This window comes from Poromitra crassiceps, assembly GCF_964638095.1.
Source record: "Poromitra crassiceps genome assembly, chromosome: 25".
NCBI classification, from domain to species: Eukaryota; Metazoa; Chordata; class Actinopteri; order Beryciformes; family Melamphaidae; genus Poromitra; species Poromitra crassiceps.
This window is the reverse complement of record NC_139649.1, coordinates 2,112,625-2,126,341: the sequence shown is the minus strand read 5'-3', so window position 1 is coordinate 2,126,341 and position 13,717 is coordinate 2,112,625.

The following is a 13,717-nucleotide window of genomic DNA, read 5'->3' as shown; positions in this document are numbered from 1 at the left end:
TGATCGAATAATTAATATATAAAATAATGATAATGCTGATGCCTAATATAAAAGAGAAAACTGCTGAACTGAATTGAGATGATGCGGGCATAGTTTTCATTGATAAAAACTAGCCTATTTTTGCTCATATATTGGCATACAGCCTACAGGACACAGTTCCAGCTGAAACATGCAAGAGTACCCTGCATATTTAGTAGCCTATTGGGGCTATCCCATATTTATCCCATATCTATATTATATGTATATGCTTTTCTGGCATGTAGGAGAATATCACCCTCACTCCATTTGAGGCTCCGTGTATGATATGCGCTGCGTGATTAATAGTGATCATATTTCTCCACGCATCGTTCAGCTGTTAAGACATAAAGTGGTAAGTAGGCTTAATTTAATTATGTAGCCTACAGAGCCACAAATGTTTTTCTTGTTCTATTCTCAGTTGACTGCAATCTATTTTTCATATGGCGATCTTATATGAATGGTGAGTGACTCCAGAGAGCCGATTATATGGGTCTGTCATGGATTTTGATCTTATCCTCTGAAGCTAACCTGGTCGGGACCAGGTTAGCTTTGCAGCATGAGTTGCCATGGTGATTAGAAGTTAACTTGCTTTGTAGTACGGCTAAACCAGGGTTAAACCTGAAGTTACCTCGCTAAACCACTAATCTTGCTTTGTAGTACAGGCTACAGGTATCAATGGGTTAAATGTGACACTGGCTCCCCATTCCTGATACTAAATTGGATGCATCCCTCACCTTGGGGCTTTCGTAAAGTATTCTCCCTATTTCTAACCATGGAGACAAATGGTGTGTTTAGATGTCGGAATCATTTCAGTGGAACAATAGCTTTTCACTATTGACAAAGTGATATTTGCCTGGTCCTTTTGTAGAGAACACAAACAGCAAACTGATGTTTGTGATCGGCCCTACGCTGACCCAGCTCCACTCTGTTCACAATCAAAACAGTCCATATCAAAGATATCATATATCAAAGCACATTTACCCCTCACTGAAAATCAGGCGTATTGATCGTGCTCATTCTCATCTCAGAACGTTCACTTCACAGGAATAGATGCGACGGTTCAAGGTTTTGATTGCCTGAACACAAATTAGCAATACATTACACAGGATCTATGGGCCATGTAAATGAGAGGAGAATGCAATAACACATCATTAAGCTGATGGAGCGGTGATACAGACAGCCTCACTCCCTCTGATTAAAGGTGGCAGTATTATGGTAAAGTAACCACTTATAGAGTGAAATTACAAGTAAGAAGGCAGAAGCTTGCTCTGTGGTGACAGCACTCGTTAGGAGGCGGTGTCATTTTATGGCTGCACAGTGCCATCTCCTGGCATTTACTGTGCATTGCATGGGAACGGAGTCCTGACCAGTCATGGGGTGCTGAAGCTGAACACAGCAGAGTTGGGATACCTTGTAGACACAGTCTCCACTTTTTAAATTCATTATATTATTTTGGATTGAATTATGAAGTGCATTTCATATTGCTAAGAGCAGTGTTGGGCGGTAACTTAATTGTATTACTTTTCCCAGTAGAAAGTAGTAATGTAAGGGATTACAATTTCCAAAAAGTAATTATATATATTATAAGCTACGGTTAATTATTGGTCCAATAAAGTGGATTCAGTTCTAAAAGGAGCTGGCTAAACAGGTTGTCTGTCACTTTTTCAGAAGGGGGGGGTAGCTAAAGTAATATTGTAAAGTAACGAGCAATGTAACTAATTACTTTTTAAACCATGTAATAAGTAAACTAATGTATTACTTTCTAAATGAGTAATCAGTAATAATAATAATACATAAGTTTTATATAGCGCTTTTCTGGGGAACTCAAAGACGCTTTACAATACATAGAAACAGTACATAATACAACAAACTAAATAACAAGAACAAATAGATACAAAACAAATACGAATCAATAGATTGCAGAGATGGAATGGTGGTTAGAGGTAAAAGTCAGATATTGTAGGCTGTTTTGAAGAGGTGGGATTTGAGTTGGGTTTTGAAGGAGGTGAGTGAGTCAGAGTTTATGATGTTGAGGGGCAGAGAGTAATGACTGAGTAACTAATTATACTCCCAGAGTCAATCTTTCTACATAAAGGGCACCCACTCCAAACATGAATCAGTAAGGATCAAATCAACAGAAGAGCCCTCATGCAAATAGAAGCAGTTTAACGCACACCACCATATTACATAGAGTGCTTTAGTCCCTCAGCGGGACAAATGAGACATGCTGCTTTAACTTCAGCAAAATAGAAAGAAACAGACAGACCGAGCAGTCCATCTGCAAAGCTCTGTGGCTTATTTCACACAGAGCAGTCCATCTGCAAAGCTCTGTGGCTTATTTCACACAGACAGAGCAGTCCATCTGCAAAGCTCTGTGGCTTATTTCACACAGACAGAGCAGTCCATCTGCAAAGCTCTGTGGCTTATTTCACACAGACAGAGCAGTCCATCTGCAAAGCTCTGTGGCTTATTTCACACAGACAGAGCAGTCCATCTGCAAAGCTCTGTGGCTTATTTCACACAGACAGAGCAGTCCATCTGCAAAGCTCTGTGGCTTATTTCACACAGACAGAGCAGTCCACCTGCAAAGCTCTCTGGCTTATTTCACACAGACAGAGCAGTCCATCTGCAAAGCTCTCTGGCTTATTTCACACTCCACATGCCAATTTGCAACACCGGGGGAACTCCATTAAATAGTTGGCATGGCTGTATTCTGGGTTTAATCCACGGATAAAAACAAACAGCACCCAAGAAGTCAGAGTCGATTAAAATACTTGTGATATGGCATCCGTACCGCTTGCCTATCTCTATGCTGATTTCTGTTTCGCAACTTGGGATGAGTTTAGAAGAGTTGCTGCTTACACTTTTTCTTTCTTTCTCACAGTTCACTTTTGGAATGTATATATATATGTGTAAACTGTTGAAATGGATGCAGCCAAATTATAATCCGTCTGGAATATAGAAGCACTGCATGACGCAACTATTTACAGGTGCACACAAACAGTTCTCGAGGCTAGGCCTGCTAAGCTAGCTGCACTTTATACCCCATTTTAGAGCCTTGTAAATGTAATGCCCCACGTTTAAAGGTTAACGAGAAGATTTGAGAATGGGAAGGGGGGCGTGGGGGGCGAGTACCACACGTGGTTTTGGCCAGAAAACCAGTAAAACCTGGGTTTTTAAACAACACTTCTTTCTTTGGCCTTGTTCTTGTTGACATTTTCAGCACGGTCCAACCTGGGGGACCTAGCTTCTATAGTCTCTCCCAATTCTAAATATAGCTGAACCGTTTGGTTTGACCCTATTTAATATAGCTCAGTGGTTTGACCAATAAAACTATTTTTATAAGCATTTTCCGAAATGTCTATGGGAAAATAAATGGCGGATGAAAATCTCTGGTACAGTGCTGAAGCAGGAAGTGAGGTTCACTTTGGCTCTCTATATCTAATGCAACTTCAGATGGCTGGGAATCAAGCATGATCGCTGACATCCAAACATCTGTGTTGCATCAGTGCCTGTCACGTGGAAGATGAGAAGCATACAGAGCACTCCGCTATTTGTGTTGAACACGGTCGAGTGGCGAGGTCTGAAAACTCTCTCGTGGAATGGTGAGGAATTTTAAGTCCACACTCGTCTCATCTCCCAGCGATAGCGTGCAGCTGCAGGTCTCCGTGGGTGAGGTGCTAAAGAAAAGTGGTCCTTCACACAGTTACTAAATACATCCAGCTTTTCCTGCATCCAGTGAATGCTGGATACATCCAAGAAAAACCCTAGACCAACTGAATGCTATCAGGTGGCAAACACGTTAGTACCCCTCAAATTAATAACTGAATGCTATCAGGTGGCAAACACGTTAGTACCCCTCAAATTAATAAAAAGATTTTCATTTGAGATCAAATGCACAGAGTGAAAAAAAATTGTGTTTCACATAAAATAAGGCAGACTATTTTGTGTAAGCTACATTCTGTACATTTTGATATCCAGCAATTTCAAGTGATTGAATATAAATATCTATGTTTTAAATCTTAGAACAGCTTCAGGGAAACATTGGCTTAAAAGGAATGTCTAAAAATCAAGTGCTGTGTTGAAAGTTGAGAATTGGTTTGAATTAATTTGCTCCTGTTGATTAGATTTAAGACAGAGGCCTGTGTGCACATCTTACATAATGTAGCTTTAAAGAAAGAGACATGATTGTAAAAATATAAACTAACATACATGAAACATGAAATCAAGAAGAATGAAATCTTTAAACATGAAAGACATCATCTGACACTCAAACAAACAGTCCAAACCTTTGGTAATGCATAGTTCTATCCCAGATGTCTTGGACTATCAACCACAAAACCCAAGATCTCCCAGATAGCAGTGACTGATTTTCCAATCCTGTTTTACCGAAATAAAGAGCAATGATAAGTAGCTGATAGCTATTTTTTCCTCCTTCTTCAGCAATCTCCTTTTGCTTTTTGTTTTTTGGTTCGTACAGCACCGATTATTTATGCTGCATTATCAGTTTTGGCTTGTTTGGTTTCGCAACCAAAGAGATCATTTAGAATGGTGGAGCAGCCCTCTCTTCTCTAACGTTACCGTCCTGTGGTGAAGGGAGGAGCGTGCATCTCGACCCCTCTGTGGAGAAGCCATCTCAGGGCAGGAAGGGCTCATCCTCGTCCTCGTCCTCGTCGGCGCTGGGACCCGGGTCGCTCAGGCACCTCACCAGCCTCTGGTCCTTGGCTGAGGCTCCCTCTGCCTCTGCTGGCTTGGTGGGTTTCCTCCCCTCTGAGGTAGGCTTCATCATCAAGCCCCACTCCTCCTCCTCCTCCTGCCGTGGCTGGCCGGCCCGTCTGAACTCATCCATCAGGTTGACCGAGTCCGGAGACTGAGGAGAAGCCAGGTCCACCTGGATGGTGGGCACGCTGTCCGACAGGGGCTTCATACTGTAGGCTTGGGGGTCTAGGCGGACAGGCCAAGGAGATTAGCTTTAATTAGAGCCATTTAAATCTGTTCCCAAACAAGCAGGGGACAGTCATTCTATCAGCGTGCAGGAACACACGAGGTATAGGGCATGAACACACGAGGTATAGGGAATAGGGATGTTCATCAATTATCAGAAATCGATAATTGATCGTTAAGGAATTTAATCGATCATGTGGAATTTTGATCGATTATTATTATTATTATTATTATTAATTTTTTTTGCGGACTAGGTTTGGGTGGAATTCGTTCCTCCTCACCCCACTCCATTGCACAGCCGACTAACGTGAGGTGGAGCTTCATCTAGTCTCTAGTTTTCTGGCTGGGCACGGGCCTTTGTGCCAACAAAACTGTTTTAAACATGGGGAATTCACACCGGCATGCGCCGGGGACACAAACAAACGCACCCAGCGGTCTGCGGACCTCAGTGAGGCTCAGGCCTGTTGATTTGACTCTTGTGCTGTCAGCTAAGCTGGAAGACGCCGATTGCCTTACATCATGTAACCTGACATGTAACATGTTTGTTTACCTGGCCACAGCGCTAGTGTCTGATATTCTTACTACACAGCGGCATCGCCATTATAGCTGGCCGAGAACGCGCAACGTTATTACCAGACCAGAGTAAAAAAAAATATATATATAATTATTATTACGCTATCGATAATCGATAATTGATCGTTAATTTTCCCAATTTTCGATTATGGGAATTTTTCAAAATGAACATCCCTAATAGGGAACACACCAGGTATAGGGAACACACCAGGTATAGCATGAACACACAAGGTATAGGGTAAGGGGGATATGACCACAGAACATTCACGTTGACAAATGTAGCGTTGCTGTACGAACCAGACAACCGTAGGCGTCGAGGCCTTTTCAAACATTCCACCACACCAGGTGATTGACAGCTCTATAATTCGCAAAATAGCAGTGGATGGAAACGCGCATTATTTCGCATTTTCTTTTGCCGACTTTCTGAAAATTGGATTAAAAGTTGCGATACATTTGGATGGAAACCCAGCTACAGTTTGCATGTAGCTGTGGCTTGGAAGGGTGTGTTTACCTGAGGCCAGTCTGGCTCTGGTGATCGTCGGGGAGTCAGGAGATGCAGCAGGTACGGTCAGATAGTTATTCATCTCTGTTATCTGGGAAACACACAGGAGCAGGTTGAGAACTGGTCACTGCATGCTACTGCATGCTACTGCATGCTACCACAATGCAACCAAAAGAAAAGAAGCGGCTGGTGACTGCACATGTATCGGAGGAAGCGTGTGCTCTGACTGCACATGTATCGGAGGAAGCGTGTGCTCTGCCCAGATCGGCAGGGGGAGTGGAGCAATGGCCGGGTGGGACAGCAGGGAAGATTGGCCAAGTACAATTGGGGGGGAAGGGGGGGGCGGGGGGGGATGGGAGAGAGGGGAAGAGAAAACTTGGTAAAAACAAACACACTAAATTCAAATTGTTTCAGTGATTCACTATTGACCAATGTCTAGGAGGAAGTTCAAACTCAAAGGATTGTGTTGCTCAACCAATGTCAATGGAATCGAACATGTCAGCCTACCGCTTAGAGGGGGCGACCATGATGCTCTTTTAAAGAGACGAGAAGCTTTTGGGATTTTTACCTTACAGACATTGTCACCTAAGGGCTTGAATGATGAGTTCCTCCTCCAAGTGATGCTATAATGATTTTGTTGTATGTGTTTTAAAACTTTCTTGTAGCAACCATTTTGATCATGGTATATTTTTGCTACCGTAATAGCCTATTTTAAAATACTGTTTCCTCTCTTCTCTTGTAGGGACCGATTCTAGGAGGATTTTTCCCTATATGCCCACCAGAATCCATATTTATCTCGTGAAATTCTGCTGGTCATTGTCTTTTTCATGTGTAAACCTGGCCTGTGTGATCCTTATTCTGATATGTTATCCTTCCTATATTGTGTATAACATTTGTTATCACCTACTGTATGTACAGTATATTGTATTATGAAGGGTGTATGTTTATCACTGATTTGGGTATTGCTGTGCACTATCAGACCTCTGACCCATACCTGCCATTCTCTATCTAGGGCCCCGTTCCAATACCCATACTTCCATACTATTTAGTAGGCAAAAAAAGATTTAGTATGTCCCAATACATAGTATGTCAGATGCAGTATGCCAAGAGTACCAGGATGTTGTACTACATCAGCTCCTATTTCGGAGTATGCATCGATGCATGCTGCTTCAGCCAAACTTCCCCACAATCCTTTGCGCAGCAGGAAGTTATGTCTTCTTCTTCTTCTTCTAATGTTTTATGGCGGTTGGCAAACAACTTTTTGTGCATTACCGCCACCTACTGGAGTTACGTCGCACTGACTGAGCTGCATGTTCATGAATGAGATAATTAACTTTAAGAAAGCCTTGAAATATGTTAAAACCAAACAAGCATGGTGTGTACCAAAACATGCATATCTTGATTCCTGTTTAGATCTCTGACTTAATGTTTTTGCATTATTTATTTAATTTTGTTTATTTGATTGTCTGTTCCAATTTTGTAAATGTTTAGTCTGAATCTTTTGTATAATGTACTGTTTGTTACTGCCAGACTTTGTTTATTGAATAAAAAAAAAAAAAAAAAAAAACTCAAATGTGGCGCTGCGGACGTCGGCGGAAGTGAGCAAGAGGTCGGAGTTCAGGAAGCTCACGTGACGACAGATGTAGTGTGTCCCAATAGTATGCATTTTGCATGCATGCTGCACACTACAATCCATACTTTGTGAGGGCAGCGGCAGTACATACTACAAGAAAGAAGTACAAGTATGGGTATTGGAACGGGGCCTAGGTAATTGTGTTCAATTATGATGTCAGGGTGCAGTGCGACCCGATTGGTCCACGTAGGTTTGCCAGCCTATTTAACTGGGTCCCTCCTCCTCTTCTGTAAGATAATCTGATGAAGGTCTCACGACCAAAACGTTATTCTGATTAAACTTTTGATTGCATGTGGAGACAGTGTGCGGGAGTTTATTCTGGTACTGTGTCGGGTTTTGCCCTTCTCCGACGCACCTGTTGAGCCTAGGTGTGCAAAAGCTTTTTTACTTCAACCAATGTCTGAAATGAAACAATAAAAATACGATATACGAACTTCAAAAAGAAAAAAGGATTGTGTTGGTTTGTGAGTCGGAGCAGAACTCTTTGGAGTCTTCAGAGGCTTCTAGCACGTTGCATCTGATGGATTTTCCTCATGTCGTTGCAGACTGATTCAATGGAAGTTTGCTACTGGCTACAAGCCAACGAGAGGGTCATCTACAAAGGGAGGCACTCGAAGAACAGATACTAACCTCTCAAGAGGAGGTGAAGAGGCGAAACGAGGAGATTCAGGTTCAAATGGAACAGCTGGCCACGCTGAAGAATGAGAGCTCCAAAAATTCAGAATTGCAACAGCAAGTGATCCAAGGACCGAAAAAATCAAGTAGAAAGTATAAGTGACTCTGAAAAAAGGCAGAGGAACAAGTTCAGTCTCAGGCAGCTATGCTCGTCAGACACAAGCAGGAGAGTGCTAATCACAAAGAACATCTGCAGCAACAAGTGGCTGGCCTCTCAGGAGGAGGTGAGGAGCATGAAGGAAGAGATCCAAGCTAAAGATGAAATTAACCTGCTAATGTGACGAAATCCAAGGTTTAAAGAACCAGGTAGAAAGTCTTTGCTCCTCGTGGAGGAAGGCTGAGGACGATCTGCAATCCAAGGAAGATCTATTGGCCGAGCGGCAGCACTCAAGGAGCCGTTTGGTAGCGTCTCAAGAGGAGGTGACGCGGCTAAATGGGGAGATTCAAGCTACCACCTAAGTAGGTCTAAAAGGCCAATCCCTGTCCTGTTGCAAACCAATGGGAAAACTACCGGTATTCTAAAAGTGCTTTTGGAAGCCTGGGCCATGGAAAGGTGGAAGCAAAACTGAATCCAATCTTTCTGTTGATGAGGTGGAGTGTCGTCCGTGCTGCTTGTACCTTTCCGGTTTATTCAAAAAGTGGACCGGGGGGAGACTCTCTGTCATTTTGCACTAGAGTAAAGATGAACCAGAATGGGCTGGGCTGGGTGTGCAGCCCGGGGGGTGGAAGAGGGGTCATGCCTGGATAGAGACTCCTGCAGCGGGTAAGAGGTGGGTTACGATCCCTGGCCCTCCAGCTCTGATGCGGGGGTGTCTGGCTCCTCGTCATTGTAGATGTTCTCCGCCTGGAGGAACAGAAGAGAAGGAAGTACACAATGCATATCAGAATAATTATAGTATGTTTGGAAGAGAGAGAGAGAGAGATAGAAGAGTACATGCAAGTAAATAAAACTCAATGAAACATACAACTTAGCACAACTGTTGCCAAAAAACAAATTCTGAAGGAATGGAAATCTCCCTCTCCAGTCCACCCTCTTTCCAATTGTGGTTGACGGACATGACCTCTGTTATACGCATGGAGAGACTTAGGTTCCTGAGAACCAATACACTTAGAAAGTTTGTGACTATCTGGGACCCGTTCTTGGTCTACCTCAACGAGGCTAGGGGTGACGGGTGACTCACCCGGCTGGCTTCCCACAGATCCCTTGAGTGAGATCCCAGGTATATCGTTTACAGGAACATAAGAACCCTAGGTGGCTGGCGGCACCACTTTGTAATGTTGATTATATTGTTTTGTTTTGTTTTTCCTTTCTTTCCCCTGTGTCTGAGCCTGTTTGTCTGTTTTGTCTTGTTTGTGTTCTATAAAAATTTAAAATATGAAAAAAAAAAAAAAAATACAACTTAGCAGCTAGTACCTCAACATGAAAATTGCTAACATTATTTGCTTCGCAGAATTAGAAGCTTGGTTCAACAATTGTAATGCCATTCTAAACAGAATAAAACCTCCTGATGTGACTACCTCAAACCAAATAGATTGGCCAAGGCAATGACATTTTGTTCGGTATGAAAGTGCTGGTATAAAGCTTTGAAAATGGAGAAAAATAACAGCTTATAATGATGTAAACACTTAAATCAAACACATCTGTGCACCCTTGTCCAGAATAAGCAACATCTGCAAACTTCAAATTAAATCTGTTTTTTTTGGGTCACCACTTATTCTGATTACATGCTTTTAGTGCATGTATGCTTTAGTGTTCTGTTCCCAGGGATACTCAACTTGCTTTGCCCGGGCGCCACTTTCGTGAAATGATAGAAGGCCAGGGGCCAGTTAATAAACAAACAATATACATTTTTCTGTAGCGGATTGTAGGTTTTTGGGGTGTCAGCCAATGTTGTGCACACCGGATAGTTAGTTAGGTTAAGTTAGTACATACATAAGTGCCTGGGTAGCAAGCAGACGGTGGTATTTGACAATTTAGCAGCTAAATTATAGATTATTGAAAGACATTCCATATTCCAGACTGAAATGCTATAACAGAAGTGGAGTATTGACCAGAATGACATGAACATTTGGACACTTATTCAGCGGGTATCTTTTTTTTTTTGGTGCAATTCCATTGCGGGCCACACAGGGGGCGCCGGCGGGCCGCATGTGGCCTGCGGGCCGCCAGTTGAGTATCACTGTGTTAAACAGTTCTCTTGATATGTTCAATCATTGAGAACAATTTCAGAATGATAAAGTATTCTGCATAATACCGTGACTAGTGTGGACTATTAGACAGCACATGTACTCACCATCTGCCAAACTTGCATGATGTTGTCCTCGGACACTGAGCAGATGACCCAGGGTTCATTGGGGTTCCAGGAGAAGTCTGAGATCTTGGCTGTGTGGCCGCCATGGATGAACTGATGGGGAGGAAGAGCATGAGAGACAGTTAGAGCCCATTCTGAGGAGGGGTGAACAAGATGTGGTGAGGAAATTATTTTTAGTTGTGACAGCAGTCTAGTGTTTAGTGGCTGAAACCATAGATGATGGATTATAGATTCCTCATTCCATGCTCTGCCAATAGTATCCTAAAGGGGCGTGGTCACCTCTCCACTTAAAGTGTTGTGCTGACCTAGCAAGCTAACTTGAGCTCGAGATTGTGAGTTCCCAAAGCTCCACACATGTAAACACACAACTGCTCCTTTGTAGCTCAATCTAGTTGTAACTAAGATATTCGCTGAAAAAAAGAAATTTCCCAACAGATTTCACATGTAGCTTTAGCTAATGGCTCCCTGCTAACGTAAGCTCCTGTTGCCAAATCTCATGAGTGTGTGTTGCTGAGACAGAGACAGGTCTCCTCCAACAAAGTTAAGTTTCTCCTGATCTGTGAATCGGAAAAATGCTATTTTAGTGTCCGAATGTTCAGAAGATATGTGGTTGTGGAAAATGGGCCCAATATTTACTTTGATGATTATGGGGGAGAAAGAATCAGTCATAATCTGAGATCACGTTTACTTCTCCCATTGACTCCAATATAGTCAGGACCTGCCGCAAGTCTCCTAAGGGGGCCGTGGCAGTGGCGAAACCCACGTGACAGATACAGGAAGTGACTGGAAGTTGCACCGTCTCTATAATGCATCGTCTCTGCTGAAACCTTCCGCACTGATATAAGGGTGGAAGATCTAGAGGAGAGTGTGGAACTGGGTGGATGGCAGCTGACATCTTGATTAGGGCTGGGTTAAAAAAAAATTGATTCTCAGATTTTTTAATCGATTTTTATTTTAATCCTTTGATATCGATTCATATGTCCAGAGATCGATTTTTTTTTATTATTATTATTTTTTAAAATAAACATAGGCTATAATATTATAGGCTGTGTGTGGTAGTTGAAACATAGTTTCAAGTTGACGTTTATTTATGTTTGTAGTTGAAACAAAAACATGAATACTGTAGGCTACATAAATGGAAATGTTTGATCATTAATATCTACTTTTAGAAATTATATAGGCTGAAATCAAATCACTGTGCATAATTGTGAAAGTGTCTTTATTGACAGATGAAATGGCTGTTATTTAACGTTTGTCACCACCTGGTGAGTAAATATATGTGTAACTAAAACCATTCAAATTGACAACCGGTCGAGCAAAAAAGGTTGGGAACCCCCGTGTTACATAACTGGACAATCATGTAATTCAGGTTACAGCTCAAAAAACATGTTTTAGCATTACTAACCAAATCGATATTGAAATTAATCGAATCGGAATCGAATCGAATCGGGATTAATCGATTCGGAACCTTGTGAATCGGAATCGAATCGATTCTTGAAATTTGAACCAATACCCAGCCCTAATCTTGATTTGGGCTCTTGGCCAGTACTCACCTGCAGCTCCGGCGGGCCGTCCTCAGCATCCTCGGCCGACTGCTCCTCCCCGATTTTACTGGAAAGGCAGATCCAGCAATATGTGAAACTGAGTCCATTTGGGGGAATAGACACCTTGAATATGCAGGAAGTGTGATGTTTCTAGTTTTAAATCATAACTGGGACCAGACAGCCTGGTTCTCAATGTAGTTTAGTAGCTAATGAAATCGCTCACAGTCCACCATGTTTATTTGCATCATGTCATTTTCCACAATAAAGCAAATCCTCAGAATTATTGTCTCTGCTGCACACGGCACATCAGCAGCTTCTTCTAAACAATCAGACGTGAGCACCTTGGTGAGTTTCACTTTCGCCTCGTGCACTGCAACCTCACGTCGGATAGGCTACAACATTGATGATGCAGGAGCTGTATTTAAGAACGGCATCGCAATATTCACCTTATGTAGCCACGCCCATTTGACCCGGTTGTGTGGTCGTGTGACGACTTCCAGCTAAAATAAAATAAAAAATAAAATGGCTGCGCTGCTCCAATATCATCTAACTCTGAATTAACTAATAATTTGGCCAATTGTATGTAACATACCAAATAAAAGCAAACGGCAATGTCTAAGAATGCAACGCCATGTAACTGGCTCGTTAAGTCTCGCATTCCAGGGAATTACGTTAACATCTGCGGGTCTTATAGATGTAAGTGGCTCGAGCGCTCGGAGGAGAGAAAACTATCTGAAGCTTTCTTTGTTGGAGTCCAGGTATGTTTTACAAGAAAGTGCTCGTCATTGTCGACGATAACGTTATCTGACCTGGCTAACAGTGGATACTCGCTTGCTTGCTGTGTACCAAGCTCAAAATAGTAGGCTACGTTCTTTATTTTACCCCCTGCACTGTCCGCTACAATAACAACTCTCTTCTTCATGACGTTCTTTCATATTTGGCTCCGTGACATTAGTTCATTATTTCTTGAATTAGGCTAATTGACAACTTGCTCGCTCCGCTGGAAATGGGAACGTATCAAATCGACCGCGCCAGTTCAGCTCACCCCGAAGTGCTCTCTCTGTGTGTGTGTGTGTGTGTGTGTGTGTGTGTGTGTGTCCGTTCGCTCCCACGCTGGACTTAACATTTTGCCCGTTTCTTGCCTCACCATTTCTGTTTCCATGGCCCATCAGTGACATGCAAGTCCAGATCATACAGTGACCGCCCAGCTAGCAGATCATGGGCGGGCCGCCGGCGGCAAGCCGGAGACCAATTCGGCGGGCCACCGTCGGCAGCCGCAGCGGCTCCGCTGCGGTCGTGCTAGTCGGTGAAACAGCGGTCCGCCGGGGTGGCTCGCTGGCGGTCCGCTGGCGGCACCAGCGTACACAGCCAGCGGCCCTTGCACGGCACGCTGATGGCATGCCGCTGGTATTGCACCTCCCAGCCCCCATATACATTGTTATGCTAATGCTTGCATGCAGTGCTTCTCCACTGGCAGGGCTCCCTTCCTCTTAAATATGGTGGTAATTTCTGAGGT